Raw genomic sequence first — 15,063 nt, 5'->3', positions numbered from 1 at the left:
ATATTACATCGGGCGTTCCTCAAGGAAGTCATCTTGGACCTCTTCTTTTTGTACTCTTCGTGAACGACCTCTGCAGTGAATTGTCGTCATCTAAAGTCATGTTTGCAGATGATTTGAAAATGTATCGTGTTATAACAACTATGGTGGACTGTTGCGCATTGCAAATGGACCTTGAAAGGGTTATAGATTGGTGTGACAGAAACGGCATGAGTGTGAACATTCAGATATGCAGCATAATTACTTTCGCACGTGTTCGATCGCCCATTGTTTTCGAATACCTGATGTGTTCTGCTCCTGTACAACGAGTCGCATCAGTCAAAGATCTAGGTATCACTCTCGACTGTAAACTACGGTTCACCGCACATGTTTCTTCTGTCATAGCTAAATCCTATGCTGTACTCGGACTCATCAAGCGCAACACTCGTGATTTCAATGATGTTTACTGTCTTAAATCTCTATATATCGCACTGGTACGCAGTGTTCTGGAATACGGAGTTACCATTTGGGCCCCGTATCACATCGTCCACATTAATCGTCTCGAACGGGTACAGAAGAATTTCAAGGTTTGCCCTTCGTCGGCTGCCCTGACAAAATCGATTACTGCTACCTCCATACAAAGATCACTGCGCTCTCATCAATCTCCCTACTCTGCGAAATAGGCGATTTTTTCTGCAACGACTCTTCATCTTCGACTTGCTTACTGACATGTATCGGAAGCAGTGGCGTAGCCAGAAATTTGGTTCTGGGGGTTTTGATGAAAATTGATGATTTTTGAAAATGCTAAAATTTAATAAGAGTTTGATCAATTATTGAAAACTCAGAAACATGAGTAGACTAACAGATCCCATTCCAGTCTATAAACAAGGAGAACCAATGTGGAACAGTTTTTAAACCTCTGTTATAGATTGTTTTCTTGTATAATATGTCAATGAATTCGAAGAATGTGAACTTTAAAGTGGGACAAATTTTCAAAAACTTCCTCATCAGTCATATCACATACCTACTTTCCAAATCATCAACTCTGAAGGATTAACAACTTCGAAGAAGTTTTCCAACAAAAACAGCACATCGGTTGATATACTAATTCTTAGTGAAGTAATTACTGAGAATTAACTCTTCAAAAATAGTAAGTGACTTGGTTCATTCTGTAAAGTTGTTGATAATATGAAGGCTCGATGAATGCAGCATATCGAGATATAAAACAGTATTTGGCCAATTTTTTAAAGCGAGCTCTCTTCACTATAACATTTTTTGTAATCTTCAGAGACTCATATCTTGAATGTAATGTGAATTTTACTGTTTATAAACCGAAGAAGAGATTTATCAAATACAGTAATTTTGGAATAACTGGTTTTAAAGGTTTTCTTTTACCGGTAGTCTACAACATTTCAATACTCTGAATCTAGTCATGTCTTCAACAAAGTTGTTTGAAATAACATTTCCGAAAACTTTACTGAAGACATTAAGTCTCGAACTAAAGCTACTTGAAGATTAAATCTCCATAATTACTTCTAGAAGGATTACCCGCTGAAATTATTTTATCCGAAGATGAGCTGTTTATGTTGTAAAATTCTTCAATGATACTTAACAGTAAATTTAACCGTTTCGAATGAATGTGATCGTGACCGCAAAAAAAGTTATCGAGCATTTATTTTACTTTCTTTCACTATTGAAGCTCGCAATTCAACAACGAGTCCTAGTACCTATGACACGAAATTTTATTATGCCATTCAAATTTGCACTACGGGCCACTAACTTTAAATAGATTGAAAAATCCTGCTTAGAAGTAATTTGCATAATTCATAACACTACAAAAATCTAGTGCGCATAAAAACCGATCCTGACCTGCTAGACACAAACTTTAAACGACATTTTTCACCATCTTCCTTTTACTTTCCGAAATGTTACTCTTCTTATTAATCATGTTGAGTTTTTGTCTCAACTCTAGGCAATCTTAAAAAATACATTTTCAGCCAATTCTGAAAAGTATACAAGTTTTCAGTGAGCAAGTTTATGTTTTATAAACAATCAACCAGTGGCGTAGCAAAAAACAATTTTCGGGGGTGGAATATGAAGATTATATATATATATATATATATATATATATATATATATATATATATATATATATATATATATATATATATATATATATATATATATATATATATATATATATATATATATATATATATATATATATATATATATATATGTATATATATATATATATATATATATATATATATATATATATATATATATATATATATATATATATATATATATATATATATATATATATATATATATATATATATATATATATATATATATATATATATATATATATATATATATATATATATATATATATATATATATATATATATATATATATATAAGTTCTCCCGATACCGATTCTTATTTGGTTTCAGTACCACAACTTCTTGAGCCCTTTAGCACCGTAACTCCTTTAAGCCTTTTAGTTCTCTTCTTGGGCCATTTAGCACTACTTCCTTGATGTTCCATTCAGCTCCTCGACTTGTTCGCGAACAACTAGGTCTAGTCCCCGACGATGGACCTGACCTACTCCGACACAAAATTCCCCGCGAGAGAAGTTCTCCCGAGATCGAGCCAATCAGCTAGATGCCGAGGTCAGTTCGGCGATTCTGGTGAAGCAGGGTGTCCGGTGCATTGGTATACCCGGGTATGTTTCAGCTGGTGTTGACGGACCCTCGTCTTCGTCATGACGACTCAGTATGCGTCCCCCAGGGATTGGCGTTTATTTCTCCGCACAGCTACTTATGGCAATTGGCTTGCTAAGCTTGATCTCCCGTTTTAAAGAGTCCCTGGCCTCTCGAAACGTCGCTTGCGCTCCTCTCTCACTCTCCGATCTTGCGCTTTGAGCCCGCCTTCTGGTTCTAAGATAAGCAGCGTGTGGTGTACAGAGCTACTCATTTAACCAGGAACTTAGTGCATGGCCCTAGTTTTCGTGACATTGTAACGTCACAAGCCATTACAATCCTTCTTGTTAGATCAGCCGCATCAACGTACTTGATTCCGTTGTTCGCCGAAGTAACTCAAAAAAGAGGTTTTCGTTAAAGGCTTTCGTCTTCCACTTTAGCTTGCCGACCGTCCTTCTCCGTGCTGCATCAGGGTTCCATTGGCCGATGCGGTAGCGAATCGCCTGCTGGTCGCTATGGAGATACTTTTCGAACACTTTCCAGTCCATGTTCGCCGTCAGTCAAGGACTACAGAATGTGGTGAGATTTCTCTCGGTACCGATATCCGTTTCGTGAACCAATAAGCTCCCAACTCCTCGCTTCGTCGCGATCTACTCGTTACAGGCCTCGGCGGTTGAGCTAGCCTCCACAACGATCCGACAGGTAGGCGTCGAGGTCTGCTGCCAATTTTCACTACAGGAAAATATTCTCACAAGATAACTTTTACAAATGAAACTTTGAGAATTCCATTTAAAATATTAGGCATATTTTTGTTTAACATATTCAATTTTTTCAAATTTCTCCAAAATATTTCGGGTGGTTGTCCCTCTCTACTAAGCCACTGCAATCAACCTATTCAAACTTAGCTTCCCATTCGAAAAATTGTCCCTAATCCACATTTTGGAACATCTCTCCTAAAAAGTGCTTATAATAATTTATTTTACATTGATGTTATATTGACAACTATGGGGCCTCAGCTAAGAGATAAGTTACACGATAGCCTTTCCATAATTTTCCGATGCTTAAAACAATAGGTTCTCAATGTAGTGATCAGATTCTTCCCAAAATATTTTGTACAATATTTAATTAAACTAATCAGCATCAATGTATTTTTTTGCAATCCAATTATTTTTGTTTAGGAGATGGAGTTAACCACTAACCCCTCCCCTAATGGATACGCCACTGCAAAGCTATAATCCAAGCAATGCTTTGATACTGCATTGCGTTGCGGAACGTGACTTTCTGTTTCAATTGACTCCGCTGCCGATTATTAGTGCAGTGGGCGAGGTACTTCGATCCTTCTGACCATTGAAAATCCTTCCGGGTCAGTAACTTGTGAGTCCAGCGCGCCTAACCCCGATGGGTATCAAACCAGGGCAGCCAAATGATAATTCACGTAAAATTAAATTAAACACACGTACACTGAAGTGCGGCATTTAATACAACGCTTAAAATTATTCCGAACTCACGTGAAACGCTCTCTTTCATTCCTATTTCTGATTCCTTCATTTCTGTGTCTGTTCTCTAATGACTTTCCAAAGTTAGAGTTTGCCTCATGCTCAAACGGATGTTGAAATAATACCGATTCCTCGGCTTCAAATTATATCTATGGTCCTCCTACGGGTCGTTTGCGATTTTCTTCAACGTCAAGGATAAAAATAAGAAAAGCGCGGACACAACAATAGTCGGCTGTGGACGAAAAGTCAAAGATTCAGCCTAATAAACCCTTTTTTGGTAGCCAGTCGTAAATAAACAAATGACATTACTAGTGATGACCCTTTTCGAGGTGTACAGCGTGTAAGTACCTTCAACAGAAGTTGAGATCGACGGCGTGGTCAAGGAGATGAGTTTGATTTGCGCGAATCTACTGAAGCACAGGGTTGGCTGTTTTAAGGATCCCATACTTCAGCCAGTTAACACAGCAAACGATTATGTTCAACATAAGTTACAGCTAATGGAATAAACACCTATGTCAGCTCAAAGAAACATCGGATGACCTTCCATGGGTCTGCTTTACCTAACCATCTCCTCGTTAACAAGGTTCATCCAGTGGTTCGACGTTTCGTGCCACGGAGACTCCCAACCGGATTTATGTCAAATAAGTGGGCCACCCAGCCACAGCAAATAGGTGTTGGCATACAGGGCTGTGAAATTTGGAGTGATAATCTTAGAAAATCAACTAAAATATAATAAAATTAAACTTTTGAACGTTCTAAACCATATTTTACAAGAATATTTTTCTTTTTTAAGACTATAGAACTTACAACAGTGTTATTCTGAACAAACACGTTAGCAGTATAATGTTCCTGATGTGAAGAAACTGGAGGAAGTTGATTTCTAGTTTTGGTTTGTTTCTAAATAAACATTTCACTTCGCTAAAAGAATGCCGAGTCCGGCAGCACTTGAAAACAAATGATATCGTGTTGGCCCCTTGGAGAGTAATCCATTTTCGATGATTTTTTGTCAAGCCTGAGCGTGTGGCCCACTAGATCCCGGGGTCTCTGGTCCTAAAGAGAGTGTCCATCCGTAAAGACGGTACTCCTTGAATGGCGGAATCTTCTCCGATAGCGACTAAGGAAGCAGCAGTGAACGATACAAAACGCTCAGTGTTCGACATTTGACTAATTTCACTAAAATTTTAACATAACATACAGTTATAGCAATTTGAAAGTGATGCAATTCGATTCCATACACCCTTTATGCGCGCAAGATACAGTTTCAAAATTGTAAGTTAGGTAAAAATTTCGAGCAGATAATTATTTACTCGGATATTTTTATGCCCTGCACCCAATATCCCTATTTACACGATCATTCGAAACTTCTCAAAATTTGAGTTCAGAACACTCAATTTTAAAAATAGGAGCAATATGTCATAAAATGAGTTTTTATTTGAGTAGAATTTACTCAATTGGAAATGTCGAGTGAAAAAAGCACTTATCCACAAGAAAAAGTGAATGAACTTAGATGTTGACTAAAACTTCGATAAAAGACCAAGCAGGAGCAGTTGTAGAATCAACTCGGATTATTCTCAAAATTAAAAGGAAAGTTTCTCTGAGTTTTGCTTCTATTCAAATCAATCATTCTTTCCTGTTTTTGTAGTTTCTGCCATTACTACGAGGTACTGATTGACTTGAAATAGGTGTGGAGAAACGTTCGCAGATTATATTTCCAGGCATCGGCAAAGCAAACAAAAGACAAAAAATCTCTTTAGTTGACTGCTGTGCATCGTGCTTGGGTGATTTATTTATTTATTTATTTATTTATTTATTTATTTATTTATTTATTTATTTATTTATTTATTTATTTATTTATTTATTTATTTATTTATTTATTTATTTATTTATTTATTTATTTATTTATTTATTTATTTATTTATTTATTTATTTATTTATTTATTTATTTATTTATTTATTTATTTATTTATTTATTTATTTATTTCTCATTTTTTACCTGATCTGTGTTGGTCTACATTAAATTTATTGTTGTTGTTGTATAGGAAAAGCCCATTCAAGGTTCACTTCAGAAGCATACCTCGAAGGCGCGTAATAACACGTAATAACAGTTTCTCCAGAATTTCTTCTCAAAATGAATTTTGCCAATTAGGCTTTTGAGCCCCAATGATATATTTGTCGCGATGTTTACTTAACCAAGACTTAATCGCCATAACACGCCCCCACTGGAACCGCTAATGAACAAACAGTCTTATCACATCACTCTCCGACGGACCATACGGTCAGATGACTGGCTGTATTTTATTACCAAAGTTCGTCTCCATGCAACGTCATGCGCCCTTTGCGACTTGTGCACCACCGACATTGTCGAAGGGATATTATATGCATATCGCATTTGATGCTCCACCTGCCATTCTGGTTCGGTTCGGTTTGGTCGATGGTTTTTCCCAGAGCAGTGCAACGGCAGAAGTCGGCTAAGGGGGGGGGGGGGCGGCATTTGCATTCGAAGTGGTTCTCTCAGTTGCTCCGGCTTATTGCCAGGAATGTCCGGAGCCCGAATGGGTTCTCCAAGTATCAAATCGTATGCTTTCTTCGTCCGGCGTCTGGTAGAAGCCGGTTGAATAGATGTGGTAATTTTGCGTCATCTTGAGATAAAAGGAGGAAACGGGTTTTCCTTCGATGCGGTGAGAGTGTGGTAAACTAGGAAAAAGCTTGAATCTTGAAGGGAACGGACCAAAGAGGATTTGTGGCTGCCGCTTGCCTCTTCAGTCAAGAAGGCTAGCATGCTTGGCTTTTGCTGTCCGTGGAAATGGGTGGCATATGTGGAACACGGGGAGTAGGAAACTACACTTTAATAGCTTAGATGTCAGTTGAAGTTTCGAGTTCAATGAGGATGAACGACTCTTTCGGAGTCAGAGTGGCCTACATTTTAGTTGATGGGTTAGCCATTCTTCGCGAATGTTCTAAGAAACTTCTGGGAAAGGGGAATGTAGAGATATCAATCAGTGCTCCCAGATCAATTACGATCCAACGTGGAAACAGTTTAACAATGGAATGAATTACAGATCAAATATATTTGCAGTGTCATTTTTATATTATCTTCCACCTAAACATTCAGAAAATGTATACTAACTACAAATAAATTCAATCAAGATCGCGTTGTCCTGATGTTGACATTGTGGCACATTCCCTCAGTAATAAAAACAACGAATCAAAAATTGAAAGCTGCCAGATGGACAGCGAATGTTGAAATGTCCTGTATTTTCACATTGAAAAGAAATATTTTTCTAGTAAAGAAAAAATCCCTTTCCCACTCTACTTTCCTTTCGAAGCCGGAGACAGAAAAAAGAAAAGTTTGTTGATTTTTCTCGTCAGGTTTCACTTCTTGAGCTGTTTGTTTGTAATTTCTTTTGAGAGCGTGTTTTGTTCACAAAAAAAAAACGAAAACGAGTAGATTGCAAAGAAAAGATAACCCGAAGGAAAAATAGGCCAATCTGGTCCACCAACCGGACTTCTATGTGGAGACGAAAACAAATATTTTCGTTCACAAACCTGCTAAAATGTCGACGGCTAGACAATCCAGGGACTTAACAAAGCTATAACTAAATTGGAAAAAAAATCTGTCGCATCGTGATACAACTTTACACAAAACAGGTTTCATTCGAAATGGGGGTTCGTTTTGATGGCCAGTATCCCTTTATTTCGAACCCACCGAAAGTGCTCCAATCCACAATCAACTGTTTCGGAAGTTCCCTTTGTTCAAACATTCATTTCTTGCTCAGATTAAAATCTGGGCTGCTTTCGCCCTTCGAAAATTGAATTTAGTGTGGAAATATTTTAATTAGAGTGACACCGAAAAACCACCAAAGAACCTTTGTTTACCCTTCATCAAAGATTAAAAATAGTCCTCCTTCGCCGAGTTCTCGCAAGTATCTTCCGGATTCGAGCACACGACAGACAAACGGAGTCATTTAACCTTTTGGTGGCGATATTTTTCCCTCCTGAATGGTACTTTCTTTTTGTGTCTCCAATTTCGCAGACAATATCTGTTCGTTCGTGGTTATATTTTGTGGGAGCAAATTAATTTGGGTTCTATCTATGGCCCCGGGGGAAATTTGTAACAGCGACAAAATGGTGCGGACTGTGATTTTGTAAGCCTGTCATTAAACTTTAAAATCAATTGTTGTTGCAAATTTTTCTTTGCATTGTTTAAATACCATACGGGAAATATAGATGAAATTAAAAAAAATTCAAGTAAATTAACTTGACTACATTACCCAATTGGAATCGAGTAACTAACACAAACACTTTACTACTCTAATTAAGCGTCCTCTCCTACTCCCCCTAGAACTCGGTACCATATTTACCTTCCTATCCACCACAGGGAGCTGCGATCCAACTTTGATAACCGTTCTAGAAAAGGATACGTGTACCACGTTGTTGTCATGCACGTGGCCACGACTAAATACCAGCTATTTACTCTACCCTTAGCCCGTCTAACCCTTCCGAAAGGTTTTCGTTTGACAAACAACGATTTGCATCCGTCGCGCAAACTTAGCCCACCTTCACCGAGGCGGTTTTATGTGATTAGATTTATTTGATCAAATTCACACGGGTCGGTAAGGAGTGTCGCAGAGAAAACTGCGAAATTATTAAATTTTACTTTAAATGATGCTATAGGAAACACAGATTTAGACTTTCTCCATATAAGGATTAGGATGAAAATTTATTTCTTTTATGATGAACGTGGGAAAATATTGCATTTTATTTAAATAACGTGAAAATTTGAACTATTATTGTGGATACCTTAACTTTATTAGATATATTACGTTTGTTAGACTAAACGTTCTTAAGGGAGTTGTCTAGTTTATGCATAAAGTAAAAAAAATCGAGTTTGTATTGCTTAAATCGACGTAATACACTAAAAAAGATTTAGAAACCAATTCAAGTCATTCCTTTTTTGTTTGTTGGTACTGGTCGTTGGTTTGGAGATACTGGATGCGATCGTTGTTGAGTGAATATTTGTTCCTCTCTGATCCATAGATACAGGTTTTGTAGTCGTTTGTGGTGTGGAATAACACAACAATGTGCCTTTTATGGTTATAGTAGGCGGATTTTTCTTAGCTGCTTCTGCTCAAAGTTTTCCACGGTGCAGCGTCTTTTTGCAGAATTTGCGCATATGCATCTGCCCTGGGTACATCACCGGTGTTATCTGATTGAACGTTCCATTTTCGATTGAACTGTATAAAATGGTTACGCTTGAAAGAATTGGTTTGTTCGGTATTATTTTCATCACACGAACAACGTTAGAAAATGTTTCTCGAATTTTCAGCTGTTATGGAATCCACTTCTCCGTATCTCGACATAATTTTTTTAATCTCGATGTCAGGGCTGCGCGTAGATAAATCATGTAAGCGCACCTTTCTAGAGCCGTTGCCCATATACATGAGGACATGATGTTGATGTTGAGTTGATTAATTTCTCTCAGAATGGGAGATTAAGCGAATCTAGGTCAAACAAAAGGGGCTAGATATCTAAAGAAATAGACCACACAGTTCCTGCCATCATACTCTATCCAGTAGTAGCTCGTGAATTGGTCCTGTGTATTATTCAAAAACTATATGAGTCAGATATTTCACATAACGTATGCGGAATGAAATTTGGACAAAATTCAAAAGGCAATTTTTTGCAGAACAAACTTTATTAAATTTTCTCTCTATGCGCAAGCATTTGTCGATGTCGATGTAGGCATTTCCTTGATTTCTTTCTTAATTTTGGTTATCAGATGTTTGATTGTTTTCGGACGAAAATTGTTGTGATATACTCTACGTTTCAAATTAGCCCAGAAATCCTCAATAGGACGCAGTTGTGGTACATTTGGAGGGTTATCAGTTTTTTGAATGAAAGGTATGCCATACTCCTTCATTGCGTCCAAAGTTTTCTTGGCGTAATGGCTAGATGCCAGATCAGGCCAAAACACAATATTCTTGTGTTTGTGCTTCCGGTTGATGAAATCAACAACTTTTGGTAAGCAAAAGTTTATATACCTATCGGCATTGACGGCTAAACCCGATTCGAAAAATATCGGCTCCGACATTCCAAGCGGGCTGATTGCAAGCCACATTAGGACCTTTTTTGGAAATTTTGTGTGCTCTACATACTTTACTTGATCAGTTACGCCCCCATTTGCTTCGTAATAATGATGACCTTGCCACTCATTTCCATCCAAAGTGGAATATGTTTCATCATCCATGCTGCAAATTACATCATTTTTGCGAAGAAAACTTTTTGAACTAGCGAATTCAAACGATGTTTCTGTGTAATTTCTTGCTCCTTAGAAACCGTTGGCTTCACTTTTCTCGATCTTTTCCTTATTCCCATTGCGGCTAAATAAGTTTTCACTGATTTCCCATCACAATTATACTTTCTGCCCAGTTCTCTATATGATTTTGCAACTTTGTTGACAGTTGCTTTTTTCAGTTGACGTCTTACCTTAGGATCCCCTAAGCTGCATGATTTTCCAGAACCAGACTTTCTGGCAGTAGTTTTTCGATTTTGGTATGTCGACAGAGTGTTATAAATAGTATTGCGACTTAATCCAGCTACGATGAAATGATTGACCACTCTTGGTTTGTTCCAGTCAGGATAAAAAAAAATTACAAATATTTATTCGTCGTTCCTCGTTCGCTGCCATTTTGTTTACAAGCTATCTCTTAGCGGGTCAAAATCAACACTGGATGTTAAAAATATGTGTGCCTCGAGTATGACGTTTAGTATGATGCATTGCACAGGGTTGCAAAAATTTTTTTAATGCTGGAAGGGTTGTCCAAATTTCATTCCGCATACGTTATATTACAAATACCTATTGATATGAATTCGGTAAATTTTTTTCACACCTCACTTATTATCTCATATATTCGCCTGAAATATTTCCAATTAACGCTATGTTATTTTTCCTCGGTGGAGAAAAACGTTGGTAAAAACCATTTTTTCATTAAGGAAAAAATTGCTTAAAACCGTTTCGTGCATCAGTTTTAAAGAACCTCTGGTAGACAAGTGCTTTAAACTGGATTTTAAATTACGATAGTAGTGCATCGAGGATATCGAATACACTGGAAAGATCGGATTGGATAAATTTAGGAACGATTATTTTACCGATGTACGTGAATTATCCATTCCCGGTTCGCATAGTAAGACATTCTACTTCATTAGTCTGCTTTTGTTGTTCTTGTATTAATTTGCTTTTCCCCTACTTATGTGCACAAAAATAATATCGGTCAATTTATACACTGCTGCTTAATCTATTTGCATCTTTTTATCTTCATTCGACATATTATTTTTTATTATATCTTAAATTGAATTCAAACTGATACTCGCTCTCACAATCAATTGAATATTCTCTCATACACACTCACAACCTCTCATTCCAAATGTACAAACACTCGTGTCCTTCGCGATAGCACAAACCTAGTCAAAATTGCAAACATGTAATTGCAATTATCCACACATACTCACTAGCCTGGCCATTTTTGCAACGTCACTCGAGAGCGCCAGGCCGACAAAGTTTCCTTTTAGCCTAAAAAACACCTCAACAATTTGAAGCCGAACCAAGAAAAATTATTGGAACCGAAAATGGATTGAAATGGATGGATTGATCCAAGGGCAATTTTATTGATATTTTGCATTTTTTTTCGCCTTTTTCCTTAGATAAAATATTTTAAAGCCACTAAAATTAATATGAAATTGAATATATAATATTTTTATTGATGCGAGAAATAAAATGCAAAATTTTAATGTCGCGCGGGTTCAATCATTCCTAACCAGGCGGTGGCATCCCTATGTTGATGTACACACGTTGATATTAGTCAACATGTGGTGGGCTCAGCCGCTTCTAGGTCCTGTTGTACCTTCACCAACAGACCCTTTGGTCTCAATGCACTATGGTCCCAAAGCTGTATTTAGGAAGACAAAACTGTTTGCGCCTAAGCCGTTGATTTTAGATATATAGTATCTTCTATTGCAGTAGCAGTTAATTACGGATTGGGACTTTGTTTGATCACGAATAGTTGCAGGCCGATGGGAGTTTGTGATCGAGATTATGCAACATATGCGGCAAACTAAATCGACCGTTGATTTTAGATATATAGTATCTTCGGCAAACTTTCTTAGAACTTTCTTGCTGATTTTTTATATTAGATTAATTAGGGTGGTGCTTATGGTTAGGGTGTTCAAAGTATCAACATTTTTGATATGTAAAATTCAGCTACACATTGTTCTACAGCTACACAAATCAACCAAATTAAAGCAACCTTTCTGTAGGAATTATATGGTTATCTCTAATGGTTCATGTGTTCTGATTTTTGCAATATTTAAGTTAGGGTAGTTCTTGAAAAATTGATTTTCAAAACAAAAATGGATTTTTTTTAAAAGTTATATATTCCAAGATTGCAAATGAATTTTCAATGTTTTAATTTTGTTTGAAAGATCGGAACTTTTCTAGCTTTTAGTGAAAAACTACAAGGGACAGCCCCATGGGGTTGCACGAACTGTAGACGTAGGACTATACTACTTAATGTAAAATATTATTTTCGTTGTACATTTAGAGTAATAATAAATCAAATATATTTCTTATGCATAGTTTAAGCACAACCAATCAACATCGAATCTTATGGACGGCGCCGGTGGTTGAGTGGTAAGCGTGACCGTCACTCATTCCACTTGGCCTGGGTTCAATTCCAGCCGAGGTCGTTGAGATTTTTCTGAGATGAAAAAATCTGTGGTCACGTCTTCCTTCGGAAAGGAAGTAAAGCCGTTGGTCCCCGGTCTATGAAATTGGTGGATCGATATTCTAGTCCAGATAGTGGAATCGCCTCTCTGGCGTCGGTAAAGAAGAAGTATATCCAACTTCTATACTCTACTAACAAAAATATCCTCCTCCCGTGATACTTGTGGAGTGCGCAGTAGTATATACGGCCTCTAGCAAAAGCAAGTATCGGACTAACAATTCCTCCCCTTCCCTTCCGCGATCTACGTTCGGGCCTGGCCGGCGCCGGTATTGATCAGAAACACTTTAGGATTACCAGGAGTTGCACATTGAAAGATGTTCCGCTAATCCCAAGCAAATTATCTACTGATTCCCTGTGCAACTTCAGCTAGTCCCGATCGATAACGGAGTAGCAGCCAGGGGTGGTCGCACAAGCTCAAGCTCAAGCTCAACCAATCAACATCGAATGTTATGTATTGAACCAAACCTTCTTGGTTCTCAGATCATTTCATTTGTAGTAGGTGATTGAATCCGATTAAACTTATTTGAAGATAGAAGACAGAAAACGGTGACAGAACTAATATCTGGAACTAAATCTTTATAGCACAAGATTAGCTTTTTAAAATTGTAAAAACTCTTCGAATATATGTGGTGAAAAACCCGGACCGGTGAAGAAAAATCAAATTTTAGACAAAATAATCACATTTCATGTAATTTCTAGTTATATTTTGCCTTTATTGTAACTTTCCTAATGGACCCCCTACAAATGTAGCGAATGTAGTGGTCCTAATCTTATATTGAAACTATAAATATACAAGAATCTAAATCAATTTTATATATGGACTGGATGTGTTTTTGCCTTTCTCATATAGAAAGGTTATGCAATCACTCTGAAAAACGTCAACCTAATCCCGGCCCGGAGGGCCGAGTGTCATATCCCATTCGACTCAGTTCGTCGAGATTCGAAAAAGTCTGTATGTGTGTGTGTATGTATGTGTGTGTATGTGTGTGTGTATGTGTGTGTGTATGTATGTGCGTATGTGTCAAATAATGTCACTCATTTTTCTCAGAGATGGCTGGACCGATTTGCCCAAACTTAGTATCAAATGAAAGGTGCAACCTTCCCATCGGCTGCTATTGAATTTTGGATCGATCGGAATTCTGGTTCCGGAATTACGGGTTTCAGAGTGCGGCCACACAGAAATTTCTCATAAAAACTATAGGAAAAATTAAAAATAGAATTTTTATTTTTGATGCTAAATGTATTCAAGGTGCATAAAACGTCGAGATTTGATACAAACACGAAAAAAATTTGACGAAGATTAACTTTTGTGGATTTTGCACATTTTTGCCTTTCTCATATAGAAAGGTTATGCAATCACTCTGAAAAACGTCAACCTAATCCCGGCGAAATTTTTTTTTTCGACTCGCTTAAGGTTTCTGGATTTTAACAGGGGCGTAGTTGATGGTTTACGGAGAGGGGTTTCACTCCCCCTCAACTGTTCACTCCCCTCCTTTATAAATCTCCTTAAATCACCCCTCAGACCACCACCTCATACCCCTCCCTTTCTAACCCATCATCTTTAAACCACCACTATATTACAAAGCATACCAATTTAAGCTGGGGAGTCGTTCGTTCATGGGACTTTCGCCCTCCTCACATACCCATCCCCGCATGACAAAATGAGTTAGCAAGCAGATAACATTGATCTAATGCTGATTAGGCTAATGGAGTATGATATTTTTTTGTTTCAAGTGTTTCACCGTCGACACGTAGCTCATCAAGTTCGTGGCTGGCATGCCATTGTGTATAAGTGCAAAGTGTACTAAGAATGTAATGGACATTTCCACAATTATGTTGAACATAAAAAGCCTCCGTGCCATAGTTTAGAGATATGAGAAAGGCACAATTGCACCGCTAGGTGGATTAAAACAGGTTTTTTTTATTCAAATCGTTTATTTGATAAGGCACGTTGCGTTAGCTTAAAGGTGCCAATTTTGTTTTGTTTTACATTTTAAATTGCTTAAAACTAGGGGATTACATATTGATTTTTTTTAAATGAAACTAATGCGATTTTATAGCTATTTTATATATCTACACAAGGGGCTAATATTATTTTCG

The sequence above is a fragment of the Topomyia yanbarensis genome, chromosome 2, assembly GCF_030247195.1.
Source record: "Topomyia yanbarensis strain Yona2022 chromosome 2, ASM3024719v1, whole genome shotgun sequence".
In the NCBI taxonomy this organism is placed as follows: domain Eukaryota; kingdom Metazoa; phylum Arthropoda; class Insecta; order Diptera; family Culicidae; genus Topomyia; species Topomyia yanbarensis.
The sequence above is the reverse complement of the archived record's forward strand: the minus strand, read 5'-3'. Positions refer to the sequence as shown.